Genomic DNA, 208 nt, shown 5'->3' with positions numbered 1-208 from the left:
TGTTCTTTCAAATTCCTCTAGGGTCGATAAATTATGTACTAGCTGCGTAATTGGGTCGATCTAATCGACTGGCCCCATCCTCAAAATTTACGAGCCTCGTGCCTAGAATAAAAAGGAAATGAATCGTTCTGATCCAGCTGATCTACGATCAAAGAATGTGCGCATGTGTTACTTGTATATGGTGAATGATGTTCGTGTTTGTGCTTGT

This window comes from Octopus bimaculoides, chromosome 3 (assembly GCF_001194135.2).
Source record: "Octopus bimaculoides isolate UCB-OBI-ISO-001 chromosome 3, ASM119413v2, whole genome shotgun sequence".
Taxonomy (NCBI): Eukaryota; Metazoa; Mollusca; class Cephalopoda; order Octopoda; family Octopodidae; genus Octopus; species Octopus bimaculoides.
This window is presented reverse-complemented; position numbering follows the sequence as displayed.